This window comes from Grus americana, chromosome 3, assembly GCF_028858705.1.
Source record: "Grus americana isolate bGruAme1 chromosome 3, bGruAme1.mat, whole genome shotgun sequence".
In the NCBI taxonomy this organism is placed as follows: Eukaryota; Metazoa; Chordata; class Aves; order Gruiformes; family Gruidae; genus Grus; species Grus americana.
Window position 1 is genome coordinate 40,925,168 of NC_072854.1, and position 15,491 is coordinate 40,940,658.

Below are 15,491 nucleotides of genomic sequence, written 5' to 3' on the forward strand. Positions count from 1 at the left end.
GTGAACTGAAGGTCCCTGGGATGTAATAGCTAGAGGGGTGGGTGAGGTGGTGAGCGGGCACAGCAAGCTTTCAAGTCAGCCCTCTCTGACCTTCAGCCCAGACTTCAAAGCCTGCTGGCTCACTCTTTGCTCCCCAAAACTGGTTTTCTAGCACTTCTGCTCCCACGCAAATTATTATGAGCTTCCACAATTAAGTTGCAAAGGAGCTTCGGTTCAGGAGAGCATCCAGCTCTCCAGGAGCACTTGCTCCGGCCAGAGCCCGACGTCCCTGGCCAGCGGCAAGTAACCTCGGCCCCGCTCAAGACCAGGCAGGTGACCAAGCCCTGGCTCCCCTGCCTGCCCTTGGCTCCGCTACCCGCGCCGGTGCCAGGTAGGGGCGCCGTGGCCCCACGCCTCCACGCGCGACCTTCCCCGTTTCCTCGGTGGGGAATGGCTTGCGAGGGCTCCGGGGTCGCGGGCCGGGCCGGGGGGCCCGTCCTGTCACGGCCCCTCGCCGGAGAGGAGGCGGCCCGGGCTGGCGGGGCGGGTTGTCCGGGCGCTGCCCGCCCGGCCGCCCGCCGCGGCCGCTGGGTGTCGCCCTCGCAGCGGGCACGGTGGCGGCACCTCCGGGGCAGCCCAGCCCGGCGGCTGAGGCGCCGTTGGAGACGGTCGGGCTGGCTGTGCCCGGCCCCGCGCCCGGCGGGGAGCCTGTGCCGCGGCGGGGAGCGTAGGTGAGCTGGACGCCGCTGGCACGCGTGGGTCCCCGGAGGCAGACCCGCACCCACCCGCCGGGGTCACGGGTGGCTGTGGTGACGGGGGGGGCGGGGGGAGAGCGCGTCGTGGCGGACGGCGGCGGGCTGGGGCCGGCGGCGGGGAGCCCGGGCGGTGCCAGGGGCGCTTGTGGCGGGGGGCGGACAGGTAGTGGCGGAGGTGGCAGGGCTGTGGCGGGGCTGCTGCTGGGTACGGGCCCTGCAGAATCATTACTCGGTGCCCGCGTAATTAAAGTGTTTCTTTGGTACGGCCCCGGAGTAGGGTCCGGGGAGTAACCCCCCCTTCATGCACACACGAACTCCCCGGGCTGCCGCATAGATACAGGAGCCTGGATCTACGCAGGGGTTTAATTGCAGGTTTAGGGGTATAAACGAGGAGCCTTAACGCTCTTGTTCCAACTTTTAAGGCCGCGTCTGATGAGAAATGGAAATCTGGCTCAAAGTCATCCTTCCTGTTGTTGACATCACCTGAAAACTCCACTGAAAATATTTCCACTAGTTTACTGCAAACAGCAGCTTTCCCTGAGGACTCAACACCTTGTGAGTATACGCTCGCTGCTGGTAGAGCTCTCTGATTTTAGAAATCCATGGCTACGGCGGGTATTTGTTCTGCAGTGTTCATTTTATTGCAAGCGTTAATAAAGGGCTTATCATGCCCTGGGGTGTTGTGTGTGTTACAGCATAGGCTGTAGACAGCGCTCTGTTTTTTTAAAAGGCATAACCAATATCTTCGTATTTTTATAATTATGTGTGAAGTGATTATTTGGGTTTCTAATTGATATTTCTACAATACACATGACCAAAAGGACATGTCTGCTACTGTCTACCTTTCATTCACAGGGAAGAAACTGAGAGGGGTAGAATGTGTCTTACTGTTGGGGTATCTTCCCTCCATTAGCTGTTTAAGCAAACTTAAAATGTCCTACCAATGTTAAAGGAGCAATCTACTGGGCAGATCAGTAAATCTGTCCCTTTTCAAAGATGCAAAAATGTGAAAAAGACTAAATTCTTATGCAGCGTTACTTAGCCATGGTCCAGGTCCTCTAGCAGGACTGTTTGAGTATATGGCTTATTCTGAGAAGAATGTTATTTACTTCTTTTGCTTGCTTTCAACGTGATATGTCTGGGTGTGCAGCTAGTTTTATAACAACTTATTCTGGCAGGCTCAAGTTCCAAGTATTGTGTAATCTTCATTCTGTAGATACTTGAAAAACAAAATGTTTCTGGAGATGTATGATTACATGTAAGATCTTCAGTTGCGTTGCAGACCACGAGACATAGCCTAATGACACTAATTCAGAACTTCATAATAATTTCTGAGCAGAAAATACTAGTTACATCCACTTCATGTACAAATCCACTGCCTTTAGATTTAAGTGAGTGTTTAAGGTCTACAGAAATCCTTATTTAGATGCCTGGTATGTAGATGATGTATGCCTGTTTGTGTCAGTGAGGACCTGTTAGTCTGTAAGAGTGGATGGGAATTCTGTAACAGTAGTAATCTCATTGCTTCTCTCCCCATTGTTTGTTTGAAAAGAAACTGTAATAAAATTCAGAAGTGGCTTTGTGACCATAGTCAGCTGGGAAAGTTTTCACTTCCCCCTACTATTTACCCAGACACTGCTATCAACCTCATGTAGGAAACTCGCCTTGAACACTAGAAATGAAATGATCAGTAAATGATGGGTAAAAATAAAGAGATCAACCTCCTGATCATCCAGGTGCTTTTTTCTTCAGGCTTTTTGTAGAGCTCTTTTATTTTCTGGGGAACAGAAACTGTGGGAAGCTAGCTCCACAAATGAGGCTTCAGTGTTTGCTGATATAATATAGTTGCAGCACCAGGCTTAGCATCATGCTCTGTCACAGGTGGCATGTTCTGGAGTTTGCACTGTCAAACTTACAATGTTCTTGCATTTGATTAGATGAATGATTTCTTAATTAATCAGGTATACTTGTAGGGTAATGAGCGATTGAGCCTCGAGCTGTATTTCTCCATTTATTTTCAGCTTCACCTCTGCTTGACTTTGCCAGTGAGTCATTTTGTGATGTAAGAAAAAACCTTGCCCCCTACTCTCTAAATTTTTATAATAAGACTAACAATATTTATCTGGTTGGATGGGTGGCGTAATGATGAATATTTGTAAAGCACTTTTAAGGTCTTAAATTAATACCAGCTGACAACTATGTTTTTATTTATTTATTTTCATTAGTTTCAGATTTGCAATTCTTCTTTTTCCCTCAACAGTGAGGACTTCGGATGAACTTCCAGAGAACTCACTGTCATATCTTTTCTTAGAGATACATCAGTGTAACACATCACTAGAGGAAGTATTTTATTTAAAACCACAAATGAGGTAACATATTTCACTGGCAAGATTGGCCTAGGGAGATATTTGTCAAAGACATAAATGAATTATAATTGCTTTGGGCAAATAAAACATTGAAATAAGTAATTTTAACTCCTTTTGTTTATTAAGGAATGAAATATGTGACTTCTTCAAGAATGGTCCAACCAAAACCAGAAAGCGTAGAGCTGTGCTTTGGAAAGACCCCAGTCCATAACAGTGTAGCAAGGGGATAATTTTCTCCCCTGCCTCCTGTCCAGCTATGAGGACCCGACTTCCATGCATTTCAGGACTTCACTTTTCTCTCTCACAACTCCTATCAATATACTGTAACAAACTATTCTTCATCAGCCCCTGCTATCAAGGAGTGGAGTAGTCAGGAGAGAAATAACTAATCTCTTCCAAAAGGGTCCACAAGGTAGCAATGGTATGCAAGAGTATTTGCTATTATTTTACTCAGAAATTATTGTGGATGTTTTTTCAACAGATTGCCATGTAAGGTGAATATACTGGTAGGGAATATGGTGCGTATGCTGTAGTGTATTATTGACAGGTTTATGAAAATCTGTTCTGTACATAGTTTTGTCTGCTGAATATGTACACTCCTTTAGTACTGAGGAGAAATGTGATGGGCTGAAGTGCAGCCTTACTTGCTATGTAAATACAGGTTATTTAAATTTCATACCAGGATTTTATGGGATCAAATTTGTGTCTAAATTCTTTTTTTTTTTTGCTACTCAGGAGGGAAAAAACCCAGTCTTCTAATCAAAACTGAGATTACAGTCTGGATGAATAATTACATGAGGCAAGGCAGAAACACCAACTTCAGTATCTCTGACAGCTACAGTTGCTCCTAGTGTCTGTTCAATTCTTCAGACTTTTCTCAGCTTCCTTGAGATCATCTTAGGTATTAGTGATGCTGGACAAGAGTATTTGCTGAAATTGTTGTTTTTACTGCTTTGGTGCTCCAAGGTTTAATATTTCTAAGGATTGGCAGAGGCAAAGATTATTAATAATGACGAAGCTTTGTCAGCACATTATAGAGCATTATATTCTGATTGCCTTCACAGTTTACCTTCCAAAAGTATAGCACTTTGGGGGAAAAAATATTTTTTCAGCCATCAGTTAAAGGAGAAATACATATTTTTTAAGGCAACTATGATTGTAACATCTTGCTGAGAAATTTAATCTAAATATTTGACTGAAATTGAATCAAACGCTCTTTTCATCCTAACACTCCAAGCAGAAAAATACCTTAATTTCTGCCTATTCGAGTTCAAGCAAATAATTATGTGTGGACCAGTTGCCGTAGGCCTTAGAGTAATGAAAGAACTTCTTAAAAATTCCTGTTCAAGTTCAAATGTATTTATTACAGGAATTAAAATGTTATGTATTATACAATGTTAAGTAGTGGGAATTAAAATAAGCATAAACTTCAAATCTAGCTTTCTTTTCTACATATTGTAAGCAAACTAGTGGTTGATAGGTAATAATGTGTTTCTTGGTACACATGTGATTACTTAGGAGGAATACAGGAAGAGATGATTTTTTATTCAAATTATAGTTTTGTAAGATTTAATTGATGCTAAAGTATTTTTTTAGTCTGGGAGCTTCTAGCTCTGGTAATCCTAATCTGATTCTAAATAGTTTAAGTGTCTGTCTACACAGACACTTAAATAGTTTGTCTGTTTTGTACGTTTTAAGATAGATTGATGAAAAGGGCTATTTAAATAATGCTGTTATTGTTGTCATCTGTGCTTACCCAACCATTAATTATATTATGAGTATAGCTTGTTAATATTTCTGTTTAAAGATTGATTCTTTAACTGGTATTAAATTTAAAAATACATTTTCCAGATAATTTTCTTATTAGCAACAGTGTGAGGAGGGGGAAGCCTTCCCTGTGACATTTCACTGAATTATGTGTAATGGCTTCTTTCTAAAATTTCTTTTCTCCTCTTCTCTGTATTTGGTTTATCTCATGCTACTATTCAGAAGACTGCTGGGCTTGTGAAGGCAGATGTTCAAAAGTTAGGAAGAACTGGAATAAACGTGTGAATTCCTGGTTTATTTGTTGCATAGCTTTCAACTGTGCGTGTGTTGGGATGTTCTCAAGAATGCTATAAAAAAACCAGTGATGAAACGACTAAGTATCAATTTAGGACATATTATTGAGAAGTGTGTGATAAATGAAGCATTAAGGCTGCACAGGACTTTGAGGTTAAAAGAAATCTAGCACATTACTGCTAATAGTTGATCTGGTATATTGAAAGAGGAAGATGTCCTGTGAAAACAGTCCTGTTGTAATAAAGGAATCCACATCAGGTAGCCTGACCAATACAGTACACCAACTTGAATTCTTGTATTACCCACTTGAGGAGGGGTTGTCTTGATAGCCTCAGTGATGTACTTCTGATGCAATTTTGAGTGCATAGCTAGCTCATGATATGGTGCAGGGCTGTAGATTGCTGCCTTGTTCTTGCACTGTTTTACTTTGTTCCCATAGGTCTTTATCAGTGGTCCTGCCATGTGTGGCATGAAGTTCAAGGTCCTTGCAATCAACAGGAAGACTCTGTCTTACTGCCAGCACTCATGTCTTCCTGTCTGCTCCTCTGTGCCTGTCTTCCTACTCCCCAGGCCTTCTGCTGGTCCTCCAAACCCTAGGTGCATCTCAGCCAAGCCACGGCCATGGGGGAAGCTGGCTGTGGTTGGGGATGGGATTTGGGCACATCTGGGGGAAGTGGATGGAAGCATCTGGTGTGGATGCCAGGCAGAGGGTTCTGGGGCTAAGGGTAGCTGGGGTGTGATGTGCTGAGTGTGGGCACCCAAGCAGGTCTGCCCTAATCATGAACAAGAACATATTTGGCCCTATGCCAAAGAAGCCTAAGCTTTTTTATCTTACGTTGTGATCAAAAGCATATTTGGAGTACTCTTCAAATCATGAAATCTTACCTCCTTCAAATCCTGGTTTAAAACAAGCTGCTTCTAACAGTCTGTCCCTTACTTTCCCTTTCTGTCTCGTGACTTGCCTTCTTCCCCACCTAAACACCATCTGTTTTTGTGAAGTGAGCTACTGAAGATAAAGTTTTTGGATGCGTGACCTGGCATGGTGTTGGATGAAAGCATTTGCATCTGCATTATGGAAAATGCATTTGGATTTGATGGGAATGAATTCCTAAGGGATTCACAATTCACATCATTGTGTCCGCATTGCAGTGGGATCATTTTCTTTTCCAATTTGAGACGCCAACTGCTTTAAGCCAGTCAAAAATATTTTCTGTTGGTTTTATCAGCATCTGCAATGTGACATCTTAGCAAGACCTGTTGCTAGTCTATTTATATTGTACCAATACACTTCTGAGTCAAAATTCCCTAAATTGTCTCAGATGGGTCAGTCACTGAGGAAAGTGCTAGCTTTATAAAATAAAAAAGCACCATGAATGTATGGTAATCATATGTCCGCTCAATATTTGAGTAATTTTTTAGTAGTGATCACAGTGAATCCTTTTAGGTATGTTTTATTAAGGGTTTGATGTCTATACGTGTGCTACAGTTGCAGAAATTGGTTCAGAGTCTTGGGCAGGACATGATCTTTTCACTTTATCACTACTGTCTTCAGTAATTGCACTAATATCTGCAAGGCATACCCATTGCTTAAGCCAGATCATTAGTATATTGTAAAGCTTACATACGAGTAATTTTCCTTCATTTTCTTTCTGACCACTTTTGTGATTAGACTGCGTCTATCTGAAGTCTTTTGAGAGGATTTAGGGATGGGAGGCTGGGGCTGGTCTTTCCTCTAGCTGTGGAATTATCTGCCTGCCATCTGCAGTCTTTCATTGACATTATTGTTTTGGTTTAAATCCAGATTTTGAAAGTACAGCGCTTTCTTATCATTTTGTCTTTTCCAGACTTTACAGCAGCTTCTGTATTCTTCCAAGTTGTTTTTTTTTCCCATAGCTTTTCACAGCTTCTGTATAAAATCAGACCATGCTCTTTTCATGTGCCTTTTTTTTTCATCTTAGTATAAGTGGTATTGGTCTCAAATCTTCATATTCTTCTTCTTTCATTATACTGTGATACAAGTTCAGCCTTTGACTAGCTCCCAAGACCTAAAATTTGCATATGTGGAAACACAGAAAGTTCAAATAGATTTCTGTTGGCAACAGAACTGCTGAAGTATCTCTCTATCTTCAGTGGTACATTTTTTCATTGAACAGTGCTGGACGATGGAGTTACAGGTGGATATCACAGCAGCTGTTGCCAACCAGCTTGTTTTTTCATATCAGAGTCTGAAGGTAGTTACAATAAGAATAAATGTTATGTTTTAACTTGTATCATATTATCATTTCTGTGTGCTGTCATATGGTGCCTTACAGGTAAATATGAGTCCCTGCCCAAAAAACTTGGTAGCATGGAAAAAGCTGAGAGGCAAGATGTAGTTGGAAATTGTTTTTCCTCCTGCCCCTGTGTTATGCTACCTGCAATATCCACTTCTTTCATTGGTTTAGGTTCTCTTAGACATGCTGAAATCCAGTCTCTGGACTTGTCAGGGTTATGTCAGATGACCCTTGCCCCCAGAAAAGAGATTGTAGAGGATCACATGTTCCAGCCCTTGAACAGATACAAATTTCGTCAGCACAGGAGATGGCACCCCACTTTTAATGTGTGATGATTTCTTCCAGAGATGTGCTAGTTTCCCCCAGGCTGTTCAGTATGCTTGAATGGCCTGCATTAGTGCAGCTATGGTTTAAGTCTATCAATACAAGTGGGAGACTCTAGTGTGGAGTAAGCTGAAGCGTAAATTTAAAGTATGGTATTTTATTAATGAATAATCAGCTACTAAGATCCTTTTGTTCCACCATAAGATTACACTTTGGTGTTTGGAGAAGCCCAGGTTTAAGAAATCCTCACCTGGCATGCACTGAGTGAGGTTATCATCCATGTCACTTTCTCTGATGTCTTGACGGGCAAGTGAAGATGCCTCTGGAGACAGGCAGCTTAGTTACCAGTATGCCTTGATAAAGCAGGACTGGATTTGGGACAAGTGAGGCCAGCTCAGTCAAGAGAGGGGGTAGATGTTAGCCGTCTTAGTTGCTACTAGCCTCAAAATAAGCAAGAACAGATCTAATTTATTTAAATTCTAATAAGATAAAGAGCCTTCAAAAACTTAGCAAGTGATATAGATGCTTTTGACATAGCTTGAAAAAACAAACTGCCTAATGTTAGCTGCTTCTCTGTGTGGTCGTCTTCATGAATCATGTTATTTCAATCAACCTGAAGGCAGGGAGAGAGGGATATATCTGGCTGACCAGGACAAGGCTGTCCATCTGGGGAGATCTCATTCAGTTCGTCCTATGCAGTGGCCAGCAGCTGAGCAGACACCTACCCGCAGGTACCATAAGCCTGGTTCGGAAGTTTACGTGAATGCTTTCGTGCTCTGTCTGGGTAATTCTCACCTCTGTTACATGGCTGCATTTCATTTGCAGGGAAGGGTGGCATATATACACCTTAATTCCTTGTCCTCTTTTAAGACATTCATGTCAGTGACTCTCTCAAGGTGAGGAGGGAACATGAGTAGAAAACAGGCTGAGAAAACCAGAGGAGAAGACTAGGAGAACCACTACTTGAAAATTGCTGTATGGGAAGAAGAGCCATTTCTTCTCACTTGTTTTGAGCCTGACATCTGCTGGTTTCATCTGATGCTGATCTAGTATTTCTCCAAGCTGATTTTCCCCTTCTTAATTGTTTCTTGCCTTTGATTTTGTTTTTATGTTATCCTTCCTTGAAACTCTTCTAGTTTTGTTAAACCTTTTCTGAGAAGAGAGGGCCAGAGTTAAAACTTTCAGGATGTGGTTGAACTTTTCAGACAGTTGAATAAGTTTGGTTTTGTTTTCTGCAGTAGTAATTGCTAGCACTCTCCTTGCTTTCTACAATCACATCCCAGCTTGCTTCAGAAAATTTAAGTTTCAGTATGCTGTTTGGGATTTAGTTTTGCTCAAAGAGTGCCCTGGGTGAATTTGTGTGACAAGTCTCAAATACAAACTGTTTAGAGTAACTCACTTCTGCTTCCTACTTGTCAGACCAGGTTGAGTATTTCTACATTTAGGCCTCCCTTGCTTATTCAGAAAGTATCCAGTCCTTTCTCAAGGAGAATTTTACACTTTGTTTATCTGGAAGAAAGATGCAACCCAACGTGAAAAGTGAACGGCAGAATCAAAAGATTGGATGAATACTTGCACCAAGTAGCATGCCACATGAATAAGTTGAAACAGAATTTGTAGGTGTAAGCTTTGGTCCTTGGCAGAGATTCTTAACTGGAAAATGCCCCTATTTTTAAAAATGATTCCCAGATATATTGTGTGCCTACAGGAGTAACTTCAGTTGAAAAAAACCCCAATTTTTTTCTGCCTCGTCTCAGTTCCCCCTTATCTCTACCCACCAGCACATGTTTGAGAAGTTTAAAATCAAACTTCTAGATTCCACACTCCATTACTCTTTCAGCGAATCTAGCCTTTCATGTCTATAACTCTGCAGACATACAAATAAGGATGTTGCTGCTTCAGTTATTAAAATCATATTGCGTTTTTCTTCTTCTTTTTGTTTTTAATCCTCAAAGTGGAATATTTGGCATGGAAGCTAGAAACATATTTTATTCAAAATCTAGCATCCAGAATTGGGATGCATGTATTTCAGCTTTTAAGAATAATTATTTTTGAAATACTGTATTAATATAAATTTGCTTATATATCAAAGTGGTTTTGTACCTTTAGCAAGTGTTTGAATATAATTACATGGGATGAGCTGGTTTTGGCGGCACACAGGCAAACCAAGAAAATGGGTTAGTGGTGCATTCAGTAGAACTGAGCACAGCAGTTAAAAAACCCCAACATTTTAAAGCTTTATTTGTTCTCTTCATAATTTGAAATGAAGAATCTCCCCTCGACTAAGCAGAAGCAAGTGTTGAGCAAATTGTTAGGCCATGGTGTAAAGCCAGTATTATCTGGGACGTGGTCTCTGCGTTTCCCAGAGATGCAACAAAGAGTGTCAGTGAAACGGAGATCTTACTCTGTCTTTCAGTCCTCTGTAGCTCTCATGAAACATGCAGTTACTCCACCTTGGTGGAAGAAACACCAAATGTGCTTTTCAAGTAAGCTAAGCCAGGGGAGTGAAACTATGATGGAATTTCTCAGCAAACCATTGAAATGTGTGCTACAATGTTATACATTCAGATGATGGATTTTCTTGTCATTCTAGGGAGCTGTATACCGTCATCCTCCCCAAAATACTAAGATTTTGAAATGCATTAACCATACAGACAGTGTCTCAGTCTGATTGTTATTAATAAATTCACATTTTAAATTTTAATATAGCAGGCAAGCATCTGTTGCATGTCTGTGCTATTTACTTGTAAAAAACCAAACAAACCCTCACTTGATTAGTTCTCATGCTTCAGATTTTGAGTATGAGTATTCACTCTTCTGCTAACAGAGAAGTTTCTCATGGTTTGTGTATCTATCTTAAACACATGGTTTTTCAAGAAAAGCAAGATAGGGTAAAAGTGTCTGTAATGCAGAAGTTAGCAGATTTTACCAAGTGCCATTAAAAAATCACTTCTCTTATGCTCTGTAAATGGGATTTTCAGGCCTTGCTTAAGTAAAGATTAAAAACAAAATGATACTAAAATAATTACTCTTAACAAAATTATCTTGGTTTGTACTTGAATAACAGTATTGCCCATATAGAGGTAATTATGCACAACTTGTGTGTAGTCAAATTATAATTAATTTACTCTATTAAATCTCAGAAGGGTAGACCTGAAAACCAAAACCTTCAACTAGTCTTTGCATTATTAAATAGTTTAAAGATAGATGCTTATTATCCTCGGCTTTTTAAAAGTGAATTTTTATGCCATATTTTGTAACTAATGCTAGATCAAAATCCAATTTCTCTGCTTGTGTGACTGATCTCATTTAATTCAGTGAATCTGTTTATGTGAATAAGACTCAAAGAATTTGGCTTTGTATGAGAAACATCCTCCCAGAGGGAGTTGTAGTAGGCTTACACTTAATATTTAAAAAAAAAAAAAGGAAACAAACGTTTGTGTTTTCTTGTCTCATTGTATAATGATTTTCAGTGAAGTTTCATATTCCATGAAAGTAAATCTGTAGCCAAGATTATATGATATTGGACAATTTTTATAATTCAGCATGCAGGTCTGTGCTGCTGAAACAATAGGCTGAGTGTTTTAAGGTGCAGATAGCCTGACTAAAATAACGTGTGTTGCAAAAGAAGTTGCAATGCGTTCTCAATGGAGAATGTTCGGCAGAGAGATACTTGTCAGCTCTGCGTGGTACATTAGAATTATGGGAGTAGTAAACAAGATAAAGAAAATCTCAGCTTGCTTTCTTTTTACAAAACTGGCCTTGTGGAGGGATTGGAAAGCAAGAATACAAATATATAAAAAGCTTATTTTGTCTTTTTTCCCCTCCTTTCTCCTGCCCTGTAGTGAGCCAAAGATAAATAGGCAGACTCCCTGTATGAAAAAAAAAATGGCACCAGAGTAAGTCCTCCTTTTCCTTAGTTTTCTCTCTCTGTTTTATATGCCATTAAGAGCTGATGGTTGTGTGGCAGTGCAGCTCCCATGATAAGGTATGATTCAGTCTTGTAGTGCCGACAGAGGAAAACTATGCTGTAACTCTTCCTTAATCATGTTGCAATAGCCACAAGTCCAAGGATGGATCGGCATATTTCAGGAGTGAAGTTTGATCTTGTCTGCATTGAAATGCCAACATGTGTTTTGGCCATATTAGGCCACTCTTGTGCTTTTAAGGTAACAAAGATGTCCTCCGCTGCTGTTTAATTTTCCCAAGCAAAAATCCTCTTCATCTTGTGCCACTTCCAAAAGTTTCTGTGTATTGTTCCTCACCTTTGTCTTCTCCTCTTTTTTGTCCTAGAAGTAATCTCTCATCCTTGATCTGTGAATCGTCTGGTTTTCTTTGGTCTGTTCCTCATCCCTTACAAATCTGTTGTTTTGCTAGTTGTGTTCCTGACAGTGGTTAATGAGTGCTGAGTCACCACTTTGAACCCAGAGAAACCATGAGTAGAGAAAAAGGTAGTTTAACAAACCTTTAAAAAAGAATTTGTGAGAGAAGGAAAAAAGATACCTGTCCCTCTCCTATGCTCTTCCAGGTGCTCCTTACCAGATTGGTTGTTGTAACATGTCTTCTGATGCTTTTTAAAAACTCTGTGTTTGGGATTTTCTTCCTCCTCATCTTTTCTAGGCTTGTCTCAGTTTGCAATCTTTTTTTTTCTGCTTTCACTTCAACCTTAGTAATGTTTGGTCTTGGGGCATATTTTTCCATCTCTGACTTCTTTTAACCCTGTCTGCTCCAACATCAGCAGCTCATGGGCTTTTCTGGTTGCTCTTACAGCTTTGTTAGGCTTCCAGTCCTTAGCAGGTCAGTGGTTTTTTGGTAATGCTGGTCTACTGTATTCCTTGGTAGGAGTGATGAGTGAAGGAGTATCTATTTGTATCCTACTGGACAGGAACTGCCTCCTTCTTCAGATTTTGGTTGGGGTTTTTTTCTGTATGTTGTAAAAGTGAAAATGGGATCTGTCTGGAAAGAGTGTCCTGGAGTACAGGAGGCATAGGGGTGCTAAGCTTCATGAGGGTAGGGAAGCAGAAGGCCGGGGGGAAAATACCGTCTTGTTCTGGGAACACGGTCCAAGAACACGATGTCCCTGTAACATGGGCCTGCCCTTCTCTGTTATTCCATCACTGGTTTTGGTTTTTTGCTTCATATTTCTATTTGGGACCTGGGCAGCCTTTGTGGGCAGATAATGTGGGTATTCTCCATATGGTAGCACTATCTTGCACAAGCTAGCTCCTTGTAAAGTATGAAGCAGACTCGGATACACTGAAATTTCAAAATATTTATTAACTATAAAGCAGGTACAGTGAACTGTGCGATCCTTTTCAGTACTCAAAATAAGGCCAAAGCATTTATTTTTGCTTGTAGACAAATTAGAGACATAAGGAGACTGAAATGGGTGCAACAAATAGCATTGTCTTCTGTGGTTCCTACCAGTAGCTGACCAAGGAGGTGCTTGCACTAAGGGATCCTGATGTTACAAAGGTGCAGTAACCTGGCCTATGTGGTAAGACTTTTCCAGATTTCCCTTTCTTCCAAGCTGTGGGAAACCTCCACAAGCATTAAGAGGCTGAGTCTCTTTAAACCCAGCTTCCACCCCAGAGAGATGGCTTCCAGTGCAGGATTGCTCCTTTGGGTTCCTACAGGGCTGGCAAGCGCATGGAAAAGTTGAGGGAACAGGAAGCAGTGAGAGGGAGTGGGGGCATTTGTGTTCCCTTTGTGTTTTCAGCTCCCTGTACTTGACACAAGTACAAATATTTCTGGATGATGAACCTGTGACTTCTTGTGCATAGCCATTAGGGCAGAGTCTTCACCAGGAGCTGAGATTCTGTCCTGCAAGAGGAGCAGCTTGGAAGAGATGCAGTCTCTGTAGCGTAGACTCTAATCGCCTAAAATGACGCTAGTGGTGTTCCTTGTTATTTGTGCAAAGAGCCTGCTGGTATGGGAAATTTTTATTTTACCTGGTTGGGTATTGCATTTCAGTGCAGCAGATGGCATGTGTCTGACAAGTGCCCTTTGGTAAGAGAGTAAACCTAGCAAGAGTACAACCTAACCTATCGATATTTTCTTAGGTCTGTTGTAACATCAAAGCACCCTTGTGCAATGCTTATTATAGTCACCTGATGCAAGATCCAAGGTTTTGTGATACCTACTTTCTTCTGTTGTTCCTATGTTTGTACAGCTGGCAAGATTCTCGAGATATATGGAAGAGCAATGTGATACTCAAGAGGAGTTGCGTTAATTGAGCTGTAGCCTGCACTGACAGAAATTACAGAAGATTAACTTCAGTTACTTGGCCCGGAAGTACTTTGTGTCGATGCATAGCTTTTTAAAATTAATTAATTGAGATCTTAGTTTGCAATATAAGTAGAATAGGACAGGAACATATGATTTTGTTTATTTTGAGCTCAGGGTGGAGGCATTCCTCATGAGTCAAATGCTGAGCTGAAGGTAGTGGACTGTTGCTCTGCATGGCCTTACCCTGCCAGAACAAATGAGGAAGGATGTTTTGGGAACGGGGCTGTTTGAGGGGTTGGAACAAAAGAGCCTTGGAGTAGGGAACCATAAGTCAGACTTTTGTTACCTGACTGAGATTCCCACCACTGGACTCTTGCATGGTGTGGGGAAGAGTCTTCTGCAGAACTTCCAGAGAATTTAGCAAGTCTTAAAGACAGCACAGAAGGTGCCCGTGACCCACTGAGAGCTCATTCAGCTCTATGTCTGCCATGAGATCAGGCAGGGGAATCAGGATTTCCAAAGTATTCTCTGTCATGACTTCTTTGGAGATTACTCACAAATACCACCTATACAGATACTGCTGTGAAGGGCAGCTTGACTATCCATCAGCCAGAAAAGATCAGAAGAAAAGAGCTCTACTGCTAAGTATCGGCTGTTGTATAGCATTACAGCTTCATAGGGGGATTAAGATTACTTTTTACAGATACTGTTTCTTATGATAGTCTTCCTTCTGGAAGAACTTGTAGGATGTCCGTATCTGTGTGGCATCTCACTCTTCCTGTCCCTGACCATTTGTTGATAATGGCAAGTGCATTAAGCACCAAAGTCTTATTTCCCTGGGGAATCAAGTTCCCAGTCCAGTCCCCCAAGTCCAGAACTTGTCAACTTTGTCGACTTTTTCCCATTTTTTAATAACTTCAGACATCTGCTTTCCACCAATACTCTGTAATTACCTAGGAGTAATATTAAGCTGTTCCTATCTGTTGTTTGAAACACCTCGTGGGAAAGGCTTCAGAAAAACTTCAGACTCACATAGGACATAAAGCATGCCTATGTTCCCTCTCTGTAATTAGCAAGTCTCATCCATGTGCTTTGTCAGACTTTTTGAAAGGATATGTTTCTTCTAGTTCATGACAACCACCCTGATGGGTGATCTGCTACACTAAAGCAGGCTATTCATTGACTTAAAAAATAAGAGTAAACTGATTTTTCGGGTAGTAATTGCCAAGTTTATCTCTCTGTATAAGATAATTCCCATGGTGGTATTCTGTCTTTTCAGCTTTAGTGATAAACCCTCTTTCAGTTTTAATTCTTATTCTTCTTCTTTGCATTAACTGTATTATCTTTTTGTTTCAGTAACAAAACCTCTGGGAATTACAAATCCAAATGTAACCCTATTGTACTTGTCATGGTCATGGCACTCACTTTAGGCTGATGTGTTAAAAACCTCACTGACAAAATGAATGTGTAAGAGGAGCAGAATCATGGAGGTTTAGACTAGTGCC

The 15,491-nt window shown here is 41.2% G+C and overlaps 1 protein-coding gene across 6 annotated transcripts in view; it reads left to right on the forward strand.

The window, feature by feature from the left end:
* Positions 1-579: 579 nt before the first annotated feature.
* ANKRD6 (ankyrin repeat domain 6) overlaps positions 580-15,491 on the forward strand; it is a 116,023-nt gene continuing 101,111 nt past the window's right edge. For 5 of the 6 annotated variants that reach the window (XM_054819912.1, XM_054819914.1, XM_054819920.1 and 2 more), the window contains exons 1-2: positions 580-710; positions 1,157-1,289. The gene's annotated coding sequence lies outside the window, so the exon portion shown is untranslated. Of the gene's footprint in view, positions 711-845; positions 898-1,156; positions 1,290-15,491 lie in introns of those variants that run through there. The other variant, XM_054819913.1, reaches the window with a different exon arrangement.